Source organism: Numida meleagris, chromosome 19, assembly GCF_002078875.1.
Source record: "Numida meleagris isolate 19003 breed g44 Domestic line chromosome 19, NumMel1.0, whole genome shotgun sequence".
Lineage (NCBI taxonomy): Eukaryota > Metazoa > Chordata > Aves > Galliformes > Numididae > Numida > Numida meleagris.
The window spans coordinates 9,041,027-9,053,091 of record NC_034427.1 but is presented as its reverse complement, the minus strand read 5'-3'; the positions used below and the strand labels follow the sequence as shown (position 1 = coordinate 9,053,091).

The window sequence follows — 12,065 nt, the reverse complement described above, 5'->3', positions numbered from 1 at the left end:
GATTCCTGGTTATTGCATCAGGAGCCTCAATGCATTTTCTCATGGTCAGTGATGAAATCAGTGGAAATGATAGCAGCAAACAATAACCTAGTAAGTATTCACCACTCACATTTTCCTGATTTGTACCTGCCCATATCCAGCTTCCAATTACCTCCTGTCCCTGCAGCTATACAAAGAGTGCCATGCTCAAGCAAACACAGAAGGACAAGCCTCATTTTGCAGTGCTTCGAGCAAACAGGAGCATGAGGAGATGGAATGCATTTTGGGGCTGCAAGTGTAACAGCCCAGAATGTGGTAGAGCAGCTTTGTATTATCTGTAGAGGTTTGAAAACATTGTTCCCCAAGGAATCTCTCTCTCTGTCTGCCATCATAAATTGTGGAAGAGGAGGAAGAGAAAATAGCAGAGGTTTGATTAAATTGGCTTTTTCAGTCTTAAAACGGTGTCAGCTTGATGCCTGATATTTTAGAAATTGGATTAGTGGCATCCATTTCATCCCACCGGAGAGATGGATTTAAGGCTTCCAACAACAGACACACTGGATGCGTGAGAGCAGAGATTTCCATCCCTGCTATCTCATCATGCTGTTTTAAGCAGCCAGATACAGAAATGCACCGGTATAAACAACAACAGAGAGAAAACGTTCCACCAAATGGGGAAAAACAAGAAAATGAGGAGGTAGCTCTTTCTGAAGAGCTCTGGTTGATTTTTTAAGAGCACCCAAAAAAAAAAAAAAAAAAAGTTTAGTGTATTTCTTTCCTTGAAAGATACAGATATTTAATAGCAATGTATTTTTAAGGTTGTTGGTAAGCTTGGTGCGATTTTAGATGTGGGAAGAAGGAGGCAAATGCTTTGTTTTTCCGAGATGCACCAACTGCGAGGGGAATGGCAAACATCCCATGGTGTTCTGCAGAGTAGATGGAACTGCACTCTGCCCAGGGCAGGGAAGGAGAGCTGGGTGTCTGCAGCATCCCCAGTATCACTCAGCACAGCTCTACCCTTCTGCAAACATTTGTAACCTGGGGCACTCCAGGACTCCTGAGCTTGGTAGCTGGGGAAGTTAATCAGTATAATTACCGACAAATGAACTTGCTCCCGTCCCCTGAGCACAGGTGTGATGAGCATTAAGGAACCTCAGGAGCACACGCTCTTGGCAGGGAGGGGGAGAGAAGCTGACCTGGGTGGTAACTGGGCTTCCCAGGGAAGGAGGGCAAGGAGCAATTAATGATGTGGGTTCTGCTTGGGTTCGTTTGCATCATGAACCTCAGTACTTGCGAGTGAGGCTCCCAAGCTCCCCAGCACAGAGCATGTCCCTGAGCTTCTGCTGGCAGCACTGGCTGCATGTCACCCCCAGGGCAGTCAGCAGCTCTCCCCTACCCAGGTTATGGCTTTACCTGTTTTCTGACACCTGTTTTCTTCTCCCTCCCTCCCCTCCTCTGAGTTGTTGTATCTCCCAGGTGCAGCCCTGCTGAGGTATAAGGCTTTATTTTGTGTGTTGTGCAGGATTATCCTTAATAAGCCATGCTTCTCCTGATCTTTGCTTTCTTGCTCCTAGATTTCTGTCTCATGGTGAAGAAAACATGGACTAGAAAGCCACCCAGTGGGCATGGAATGGATCAGGTACGTGGAGAAGGCATGGAGATGCTCCTTGGGGTGTCTCCTCCTCTTCCTACCCAAGCTCCCTTCTCTTACATTGTTTGGAGTACAAGTTTAGCTCTTCCATCATCTCCTGGGCTTGTTTACGTTCTGGGTATCATGCTTACTATTTGTCAGCTGCTGTTTTTGTTTGTGATTTTTTTTTTTTGAATCTGTTTCTTCTTCCCACCTACCTTTGCTTTTCTTAGAATTGTTTACCTCCATTTTCTGCCCTGTTGGAGTGGGGTATTTTCCTTACTTCTTATTCTTCAGTGTTTTTCCTTGTATTCTTCTCATTCTCCAAACTCAGCTTCTCACTTGCCTTGTGACTGTTACATCGGTTACACGAGTACCAATTAATTTCCTGCTGCTTGCCTTAGCAAAGGGCTGAGTGGTTCCCTTGGGTCAAGCTCATCTCATTTAAATGCCTTCCATGATGCTGCCCGTGTCCTTGGACAACTCCAGCGGGACAAAGTCTTGGTGCACACATTATAGGTGTGCAGCAGTGACTCTCCTTGCAAGGACAGGGATACCATTATCCAGCTTGTCCAGGACAAATTGGAGGCTCCTTCTCATACCCTTTGCCAGCAAAATGTTCCCCCTTTGTGAGAGGGCCAGAAAGCTGGAGCTTATGTGATGAAAATCCCTGATTTATTATTATTATTAGCAATGCTTTCATTGCAATAGGAGTCAGGCTGAGAGGATGTGTGTAACCTGTCCCTCTCTGTCTTAATGCCAGTAACAGTGACATTGGGAAGCCGGTCAGAGGAGCATCATTGCTCCATCCTTAATTGTCCCCGTGCAACTGTGTGTGATTTAATAAACGAGGCACGGCCAAGACCTTTCTCTCCTCTTACACTCATCAAGCAATCATCGCCCTGTCACGCTTCGGCTTCAAATATCTCATTTGCATCTGGCTGACCTTGGCTTTACTCCACACAGGGGAAGCTGGAGGGGTGGGAACGCTGGGGATGAGGATGGTGTGGAGATTGTGATGTTGTGACCAGTGCACCTGGTGCATTGGGGATGCTATGGAAATGTGTGCTGTGCTGGGAAAGGTGATAGCAAATGGATTAAATGGGAGATAAAAAGGAGGAGAGCAATGAACTGTTGTTGAAGAAAATAAGAAGATTAAATTAAAAAAAGGTGCCAGAGACCATAATTAACTGTATTACAGGTTCATGACTATTAAAATAATTGGCTATGTTGTGAATGCTAGAAGTGATATAAAATGCTGTTAAGCGAGTGGGGGCTTTTAGTGAATCGTTGGGTGAAACAAAGGAGTACTGATTCTGGCAGAATTCCTATTCTAATTTAAGTAGGACTTCTTTCTTTCTTTCTTTTTTTTTTTTCCCCTGAGATAATAGCCACATTGTACGTATTGAAATATCTTCTCCATTAGCTCCTGCAGGAACTGCATAAAGCTCTCGTTCAGGTAAACTCTAATCCAGCATGTCTGCATAGTAATAAGTTAAACAGGAGCCGTCAAGTGTTGTAGGAGTGAGGATGTGCGTAGGACTGATACAACTAGCTCTCCTGTAAGTAGGAAAAGTAAATTAAGAGTGGATGAGCTGTGCGTTTTGTCAGAGCAATTATAATGTCTGACATTCTAAGGAGAACATTCAACTAAATTAAGCAGAATCTGTTTTTTTTTGTTGGGAGCCAAGCTTTAAAACAGAGCTCTGCTAAAGAGGACTTTGTAGACCTGGCTCCAAACAGAGCTTCATAGAATAGTTAAGGTTGGAAAGGATCAAGTCCAACTATCAGCTCATCACCCATGCCCACTAAACCGTGTCCCTCAGATCTAAGTGTCCACGCCCTGAGAAAGCTCAGGGCTTGAGCAGAGTTTGGTGGCCTTCGTTCTTGGGCTGTAAAACTCCTGTAAGATGAACACTGAAGTTATAACTTCACAAAGATCTGAGAGCCCCTATCTGAGAACGGTCCCTGTGGATTTTGGAGACAGAAGCTCAGTGCACAAGTGCCATTAAACTGCATTAAAACACCGCGTATGGGGGTTTTCCTTCCAAGCGCCAGTCTATCAACCTGACGTGTTCTTTGAGAAGGAACAAACTTTGCAAGGCATATTTAAAAGAATTTCCCTGACAGGTTTACAGCTCTGAGGACATTAATAAACCCAAATGGCCGTTCACCAGGCAGTAGCCGCTAAGCAATTATGTTTTGTCTGCAGGCAGCCTAATGAAACCAGCAGTTAATGACCTAAGGAGAAGAACTAAAACCAGCCCACTGCTCCACGGAGGCACTTAATTTTTTCACGGGCCATCCTACGCCGAGTGTTTTCTCGAAGAGTTTGGTGCTGGTTGATGCACAGGTAAAACTGCATTATTCTGGAGGAACAATGATGTATATTTTCTATGGCAGAGTTTTGCATGTGTGTACACAGACGCTACCACGTTGTGGTCACATCACAAGGTCGATGTTTCTGCAGGAGCCAGCGAGCAGGGAGAGGTCTTCTAACACGGCACAGAAAGATAGATGTGACTTTTAAATGTAATTTAACTTTGTAATGTTCACCTCTGATCGAGGCAGAAACCTCCTGCCCCAAACAGGGCCTGGTGGTATTGCAGGGGTTTGTGAAGGGCTGAGGGACACCCCAGTGATCAGGAGATGGATGCAGAGCTTACAACCTGCTGCTTCCCCTGGCTGCTCCCCAAAGTGATGTTTTTTGGAAAGCATCCATCACCTTTATTGTGTTGCTGGAGCTCTCAGAACCTCTTTTCCTTTGTACGAAGCAGCCTGAAGGGTCACGCTGCTAACAAGCAAACTTGTTCCATCCTTCTCAGGTTCATCAGCGAGGAGAGGACAAAGTCATTAGCCACTTGTGCAGGGGTAATTAAGACATGCAGGCAGGCAGCACGCAGGGGCTGCTCTGGCCCCTGGGGCCAGTGCTGATTTTCTCCTCTGGGTTTCAGTGCAAGGGGCTGAGGGCTGTGTCCCCTTGAGGGTCTTGAACCCAACAGAGTTCTGCACAGAGGCTGCATGCACGAGCTATGCTTTCTGCTCTCTCTCTCTTGTATCTAGTTGCTGGTTTCTGCAGTCTGGGTGGTGGAGGTTTGCATCCTTTCCTGCCCCAACTCAAAGTGGAGATCACAGTATCTATGTGGATGTCTCGCCCTTTGTGTGTATATGATAAATCTCTAGATCAAAGGTACTCTGAAAGCTGCTTTTAATTATCATTCTGGGTTGTTATTGATGCAGATTTCCACTGGTGGTGAGTGAATTGTTTTCTCCTTTCTTTGAATGGTCTGTCAGTCTTTCGGTGCATAATGAACAGCAGCATCCATTTAATCTTCATTATACAAATTACTCTCTGACGTCTAGCCTCTTTAGGTTCTTTTTCAGCCCTAATCAGCATGCTCGCTTCTATATGCTTTTAATTATTTCCATTGCTTTAGCAGTGGACTTTTCAGCTCTGCCACCCACGTTTTGAGCCAGGTGCCTGTGACTCACTGCACCGTGCAGTCTGCAGAGGAACGTTGCGATGTATGCAGCCCAAGCTTCTCTTCCTCCCTTCGTGCACCTGCTAATGGTTTGTTATGAACACTCCTGCTCGCTGAGCCCTCTCCCATGGCTTGACCTCTTTCCTGAATAATGGAATAAGTCAGGATTTTATCTCTCAGCTGTGAGGTCTGAAGAGCCCTGGACATGCTCTTCTTCTCCTCTTGCTCAGTCCGTGTGGTCCACACACCCTGTGCATGTGGTATCTTCTCTTTGAAAGATTTGGCTTGCCTGGCTGTTATGACACAGAGCTCTCTGGCTGGGAGCCTTTGGGCTCTCTCCTCTGCCAGATGTGCTTGTGTTCTTCTTATAGCTTTCCTTCTCATCTGAAGGTTTTTTGGTTGAAGGCTTTGCAGGTAGGAAAGCATAAGAGGGTTGCTTAGATGAAACAAGCTTGCCCTTGGGTGTAATTTGCAGTGATTGGTTTTTAAATAGTTGAGTCATACCTTACACGTTAAATAAATCTTATATCTTTAAAAATCTGTAGTTGATCTCCTGCTACCTATCAAGGACTGAAATCATTGAGCTTTTGGGCTTTTCTTGAGTTAGCTGAACATACTATTGCACATATACAGTGTGTGAATGTTTGCTCATACAGATCCTCTGGAAGAAACACGTCTGCAGAATTGAGTGCCCAGAGGTACCTGGTTATATGTTTTCCTCAGAACTGTAGTTAGATGAGGAATGTGGTACTCATTTCTGTAAAGGAAGGCTGGGAGGAGCAGCTGGTGCTGCCTCCAGCAGGCCTCTGTACCTCGCAGTCTGGCACAACTGTGTTTCCAAAGAGCTTTATAATTTGTCCTTATTATGTTCTATGTGTGATTTAATGAAAGCATTTTTAATGAAAGACCCTTTCTGTACCGTAATTGAGCTCTTAATCTTATCTGAAAGCAGAGAACAATCCCTTCAGAAACGATGTTTGAATAACTGCTATTTGCATTTTCCGCACACGCTGTCACCCACAGGAGCAGCTCTCCTTTTAAGAGAAGACAATAAGCAGATTTCTTTGAGTTAAAAGAGTATTGGTGATGCTGCGTGGAGTAGATTTGAGAAGCAAACTGTCTCACTTCCCAGTTGAGCAAACAAGGCCTTTCCTGATCCCAAAAAGCAAGAAGTGAGCTTTCTCTTAGCAAGCACCTGAGATTTTGTGCAGCTTGGTGCATGACAAATTGCACATGGCTATGACAGCTGTCAGCAAAATGAGATGACCTGAGCAGGTGAGAGTTGGCAGGAGATAAAGATGGAAACTTCAAATCAGCAGGATCCTGAACTAATTGTGAGGAAGGCAGTGCATTTGGTGAAGATGTCTCCTTCATCCTGAACTTTCAAATAAGTCTTTACAAAAGTCCGTGGAAAACATCCCGCTTTTGAACAGTCTGATCTTCCTAAACTGCTTTTTGCATTCAGAATTATAAGAATGTTGAAAGAAGGCTCAGCACAGGATTTTCTGTGGTGACCCTGGTAGACTTTTCATGTGCTGTGGGTTGGAGGGAAACCAGGAGCGCCTTCTCCAGGCCAGTGGGTCCCACTGACCTGAGCGCTGGTGGATATTCCCAAAACCTAGTGCTGGGTTGGCCCAAAACCCAAGGTGAGATGTGTGTCATGGGTGTGGTTTTTTTTTTTTTTTTGTCTTGCACTGTGCAGGATACATTCTAATTCAAAACAGCACTGTCTTCTCCTGTATTAGGACAAGAAGTGATGATCTCAAGCAGCACCGGGGATGTTTTGGATTGGATATTAGGAAAAAACTTCTCTTGAAAGACTGGTAATGCATTGGCATAGGCTGCCAAGAGAGGTAGTGGGGTCACTGTCCCTGTAGATGTTCAGGAAACACGGAGAAGTGGCACTGAGGGATACGGTTTAGCAGACATGATGGGGATGGGTTGATGATTAGACTTTGTGATCTTGGTGGTCTTTTCCAGCCTCGGTGATTCTGTGATTCGCGGCTTCTGCTTCTTCCTTCACCTCCTTGTACTGATGCACACCCCTTGTAAGAAGACCTCATCCATTTCAGTCTTATCACTCATCTCTCCCACTCATACATCCCTTTGTACTAATCCATTCATCCCGAGAAGACCTCTGTTACTGGAGTAATAGGCACTATTGCATCAGCTTTTGATGTGACGAGCGGTGGATTTCTGCAGTCAACATGTCAGTTTAAACCGTGGCTGTCATGTTAAAAATATAAGATCAATTCCCTCTTTCCTGGAGAAGAAATTAAGGAAAAACCTTTTCATGTTATGAACTGAGCGTACAAGGCTGAAAAGGGTGAAGGTGGAGATGAGGTTGTCTCCTGAGATAAGTAAACTTCTCAATTTAGCAAATTAGAGAGAATATGCTTGCACCTTTTAAGTAGTCAGGTACCAAAATAATGTCACTGAGTAGACAGGGCTTGGGTGGGGACTGATCTCACCGCTGAGTAGAGCCATCAATTTTGGCAGATCTATTCACACAAGTGCTCATTTGCCAGCTGCATGATCAGGGCCTGGAGAACTGCCTGGCCAAGGATGATTTACCTGTTTCCTGATTTTTATTATTTTTTTTTTTAAACACCTTGTTACTGCAAAACTGTTTGATTTTGCCCATTCCCTTTGGCTCAGAAGGACCACCCTTAACCCTATGCAGTGACAACGTTGGGTCTCATGTAATGCCAACCCACTGCATCTGCAAAGGCTCAGTGCTGTTTCTTTCAAAGCTGTGACCTGTGGGAGGGGTTATGATGAATTATTCAGCAATGATTGACAGCTGTGGTTATGCAAAGTGAAAGCAAAAGATTTCATGAGTTTTGGTGTTCAACATTCTCTGCCTGGGGATGCTGGGGTGCAAGGTCCCCATGGCACTCAGTGTGGTACCATGTCCAGAAACAGGAAAAAATATGAAAAATATCAAAAAAATTGTCATTTTGTTCCCCCTTTTTTCTGTTTTACTTTTTCTTTTTTTTTTTCCTGCTAGTTGTACTTACGCTATCTCCCCGATGAGCTCACAAAAGAAGCCCAAGGAACCAGCCAGCCAAACAGATAAGGAAACAGATGTAGAGCACAAAGATCAAATAAATACACACAGCTCAGGAAATAGGCTTTGCAAAATGGTGCAAAGCTCAATAGCTGAAACGAGAGGCAAAGGGGAAACTCTCCTCTGCATAAAGAAAAAACATTAATCTGATGAATTCAAAGCTATAGAGAGAAGAAAGAATATATTACCTCTTGGTAAATGCAAAGCCCTGCCAGGCCTGTGCACTTGCAAGAGCACATGCAGCCTCTGCAGCCGTACCTTGCACGTTTGTTCTCTGCTTTTTTCCCTGTTTGCTGAGCTCTGCCACTTGATGAATAACATGGAAATGTTTGAGTCCAGAAAAGCAATTAACAAACTGCAGTGGGTAGAGCTTACCTGTACCAGACCTGGTGACTGCTGACCTCTGATAGTTGCTTTGTTCCCCTTTTCTGAGTGATCTAACTCATTTCTAGCCTACTAGGAAAGAGATGAGTCCTTAATTAAAATGCATTTAATTATCAGCCTCGTTAGCCTGGATCGTGTTTCAGTGTTCTCATACTGCAAGCAGAGATGTGACTTGTACTTACTGTCATTAAAACTGCAAAATGCCACCAGGCGGTCACTCTCTGGTACAGGCAGTGACTTATGCCACAGTGTTTGTCACACAGATGGCCACAAAATCATGTCCCAGATCTGTTCTAATGACCCCTCAGGCCCTACCTGCCATCCCAAATGGGACTGAGGACAAGGGGCATTGCTAAATGCCCGGATCTCCATATCCTGCTTGCAGCTCGTGCCCTGGTGATGTACAGACCTGCTCTCATTGACCCACTGCGTGGTGGCTCACAGTCATTGCAGCATGGCAATAAAATATAATGAGCAGTACAGCTCTCATCCCTCAGTTATCCAGTTATGGTTGGGTCCTGAAATGGTGAAGTTGTACTCTTGGGATTTAGTTCAGACTTGCATTCTCCTGGAATAATTCAACAGTAACCCTATATTGATCAGCAGATCCTCGGTTTGTCTGTCTTTAGGGACCACGACTTGTCTTCCTCTGGTGGTCACTGCAACCTTTCCTCTTCTGCAGCTTGCAGCCAAGCCCCTGCCCCCAGCACCATTCATTCACTCCGCTTTGCACGTTGCTGGTTTTTCAAAGGAAAGCAAACAATGTTTGCTCGAGCAAGGCCAGTTTGTGAGCGGATTTCATTTGGACCAGGTCCTGCATAAAAACAGAATCCAACCTCATAGCCATTGTTATGTGTCTCTTTTATTTTTCCACTCATCGTTGCTTTTCCAATACTTCATATGTAATTCTTCTTCAGCAACGTCATTTAAAGCTTCACAGAATTCAGATATCTCTTTTTTTTTTCTTTTAATACTTATATCTGCTGTGATAGGTTTCCTTATCCTTCGATCTCTTTTTAAAGTCTGGTTTTCCTGGGCTGACAGCTGTATTCTTTGAGCTGTAAATACTGCAATTCATGGACTTCCCTTATGTTTTCTTGCCCCATGGGGTCCTTTTATGATATCTCACAAAACATCTGAAATCTCACAAAACATCTGAAATCTCCCTTTCCCCCCATAATCCCCAGAGCTGCTTTTGGCTCAGACAAGACAGACAGCTCTGCTTAGATTCAGTCCTCTGCTGTATTCCCACATGGTGTAGGGGCTGGGGTGGGACATCCTGGTGGGGAGGCCACTTCCATAGACTGAGCTGAGATGGCTCCAGCCCACTGCATTTTGGCTTGCAGTTGGCCATCCCAGCCCATGGGAACTTTTCTTCCTTGTGGGCTCTGACAAAGCTAAATCCTTTTATTTTAGCTGGAGGTGTGATCTAACCGAATTTGAAGTATTGAAAACCTCTGTCATTCAACCACTGGATGAGCTGATCACTGGGATTTGGGGTTGCTGTGGTGGTTCTCTTTTGTTGATTGAGATATTGTACTGTTAATGGTCAACTTTTCATGTGCTGGACTGATGCAGGACTGGCTGCAGGACCAAGGACCACCACAAGCCGAGGATCAGCTCCTATTGGGAGGTATCAGCGTGGTGACGGCGATGGCCTTGCTCAGACCCAATGCACCGAGGATGACTTCTAACACTGATTATGGCCTTTTTGCTGCCAAATGAACCAGAAAATCCCTCCCAGGGGCAGAGTTGTGCCACAGCCTCCCTTCTCCAAGGACATGGGATGTTAACAGAAACGTGGTGTGACCGGCAGAGCTCAGCACTGAGATGGAAGGACTTGGTGATGTCTTCAGATGCACAAGGTCTTTAGCTGCTGTCACAGTGGATTTTGGGAGGTGGGGAAGCCCCTGTGTGTCACCCTGACGCTCAGGGCTGGCTGTCCTGCAGGGCATAGTGTCCCCATGGCAGAGGCTCCACTGCAGAACATTGCTTTGCTCATGGGCATTGCAGCAACGCACCCTGGGGCTCTGCCCTGTTCAGGGTCGTAGCGAATAAAAAAATGAAGCAGCCAATGTGCATCTTAACCAGGGAGAGCTGTGGAGGCAGGGGAGAAGGAAGGGCACAATCAGTCCAAAAGATGCTTTGAAAGGGAGAAAAACTTGCTGCCAGGCTTCCTTTGGAGAGCAGTTCCTCTCTTCCTTTTTCTCCCTTTCTCTTTCGGTGCTGTGCTGTTCCTCCATGGCCAGAAGGCTGCAGGCATTTCAGATCTCTTCTTCAGGTCCTTGTTTCATTAAAGAAAAAGAAAAAAAAAAAGGCCTGCAGAATGTTTTCTTCTAAAGCTCAGCAAATGGGAAGTGCACAATGCAGCTGTCTCTAAGCCTCTCTTCTCCTGTCTCAGGGAGAAAGGAATTCACCAAGCCCTAGAGCCTGACTCACTCACTGTGTGAGCATGAATTAACCAGGAATGTTCGAGAATTATTCCTGAATAATTCATGAACCTGAATTAATCATGCATTTTCATGAATTATTCATGAATAACTCATGGAAATGCAAGGTTTATTCATGCTCCAAAAAACCCAAGGCTTTTTCTCTTCTATTCTGCGTTCTCTCTCTGTAAGAAACAGACCTGAAACAGGCTAAGGAATATATATATGTATGTGTATGGAAAAATAAGAGGAATAATAATGCTGAAACAAAACAACCAGGAAAAAAGAAAGGGATTTTTTTTTTAAATTTTATTTTATTTTTTAATGCAGTGGGGACAGCAGGTGGGAGCTTTCTAAGCCAGACAAAGGAGACCTGACAAGAAACTGTGGTGAAGGGACAAGCCCAAGGCAAAGGAATGTCTGATCACCTCCTCCCCTGGAGCAGGCAGCTGAGATCTGCATAGACAGGAGACATTTTGCAAGACTCAACACCTGGAGCAGTGCTAACCAGGCAAGGACGGGGCTCTGTTGTATCAGGATGTTGATCTCTCTCTCTCTTTCTCTCTCTTTCTCTGTTTGTGCATTTGTGTAGTTTTGTTGCATTTGGTGAGGCAAATGAGCAACTGGTAAGTGGGGCAGGAAGGAGCAGCAGCAGCTGTTGAAGATCAGCGTTGCTTTTTTTCTTTAAATGTCAAAGAAAGGAGAAGCGCTTTAGAGAGCTTTTGGGGGGCTGGGGTTATTTGCTGTTTGGCATATGGAGCTCTTTAACACAGCTGTGTTCTTGGGAGGGAGAGGTCTCAGCTGTCCATTTACTCCAGTTTGCTTGGGCTCTCTGTACCCTGCCTGGGTCTGCAGAGGGCTGAGGTGCATCTGCCTGCTGCAGAGCATCCAGCCCTGTGGGAGAGGGAGCGAGTTACCGTAGGATTCACTGTGCATGGGTGCTTCCTTCCTTATAAAAATAAACCCTACAATGTGTCTGGGTCAGGGCTGGAGCTAGCCAGGTGCGCATCTTTGCCAGCAGGGCAGGCTGGGGAGTGCTACAGCTCCTGCAAGCAGCTTGGCTGCAGCTGATGGATGGAGGAGGGGGGAAG

The 12,065-nt window shown here is 45.3% G+C and overlaps 1 long non-coding RNA gene across 2 annotated transcripts; it reads left to right on the top strand.

Moving 5' to 3' along the window:
* On the top strand, positions 1,140-11,563 carry LOC110408281. Of its 2 annotated transcripts, XR_002444269.1 has the most exons (5): positions 1,140-1,227; positions 1,554-1,618; positions 3,822-3,962; positions 10,124-10,410; positions 11,305-11,563. It is a non-coding gene; the product is annotated as an uncharacterized LOC110408281 (long non-coding RNA). The 2 variants fall into 2 exon arrangements; XR_002444268.1 differs by lacking the exon at positions 11,305-11,563 and having other exon boundaries at positions 10,124-10,958.